This window comes from Balaenoptera ricei, chromosome 3, assembly GCF_028023285.1.
Source record: "Balaenoptera ricei isolate mBalRic1 chromosome 3, mBalRic1.hap2, whole genome shotgun sequence".
In the NCBI taxonomy this organism is placed as follows: Eukaryota; Metazoa; Chordata; class Mammalia; order Artiodactyla; family Balaenopteridae; genus Balaenoptera; species Balaenoptera ricei.
In genome coordinates, this window is record NC_082641.1 from 97,012,373 (window position 1) to 97,013,429 (window position 1,057).

The following is a 1,057-nucleotide window of genomic DNA, read 5'->3' on the forward strand; positions in this document are numbered from 1 at the left end:
TGAATTTTATCTCATACATATGTCACATATGAATTCAAATTACAAACTATCCCCAAAAGTCTCAGTAGAATAAATTACTGTAAGAGTTTCCCATTTCTTTTTCTGACATGGAGATGCCTCCTTTAAAAACCCTAACTCAGTCAGCTAGTGACTGCTCTGTCTCCCTTGAGTCCTTGTCACCAGCATATAGAGGCTTGTCCCCTTTGTTCAACATGGTTTACAATTTTACACATTTTCAACCATTACTAATCTTCACAAAGCTGAAAATTATAGAAGTGAGATGACATCTGTAGAGCCACAGAATTTCAGTTCAGTATTGATGCCAAAAACGGCCTCTGTGCACTGGTGCTGAGTCGAATCTCAGAGACAGAGTCTTGGGTGAAGTAGAAAAGAATAGCTTATTGCTTTGCCAGGCAAAGTGGGCTCATGACCTGAAAAATTGTGTGTCCCAACCTGGGCAGGGGAGGTGTTTGTGAGGAGTTTTTTGTTTTAAAACGTTAATTTAATTAATTAATTTATTTATTGGCCACACCATATGGCATGCGGGATCTTAACTCCCCGACCAGGGATTGAACCTGTGCCCGCTGCATTGGCAGTGCAGAGTCTTAACCACTGGAGCACCAGGGAAGTCCCTGGTGAGTTTTATAGCAACGGTTGAAGGGTGGGGTTACTCATAAGGATCAGTGTGTGTGCAGGGCCTGCATCTTTTAATCTGGCCTCAGGTGGTCTGATGAGCTTCTGAGCTTATCAAAATGTGGTCTTCTCTCTGGAATGAAGAATGCTTCATCAAGTAGTTAACATCTTCCCTTTGTTGGGGGTTTTAGTTCTCCAGAAGAGCTCAAAGATACTGTTTTGTATATTTACATTTTTAAAAAAAATTTATTCATTTATTTATTTATGGCTGGGTTGGGTCTTCGTTTCTGCACGAGGGCTTTCTCTAGTTGCGGCAAGCGTAGGGCCACTCTTCATCGCGGTGCGCGGGCCTCTCACTATCGTGGCCTCTCTTGTTGCGGAGCACAGGCTCCAGGCGCGCAGGCTCAGTAATTGTGGCTCATGG

The 1,057-nt window shown here is 43.3% G+C and overlaps 1 non-coding gene across 1 annotated transcript; it reads right to left on the reverse strand.

Moving 5' to 3' along the window:
* Positions 1 to 554: 554 nt before the first annotated feature.
* Positions 555 to 627, reverse strand: TRNAG-GCC (transfer RNA glycine (anticodon GCC)). The gene has a single exon. It is a non-coding gene; the product is annotated as a tRNA-Gly (tRNA).
* Positions 628 to 1,057: the final 430 nt, after the last annotated feature.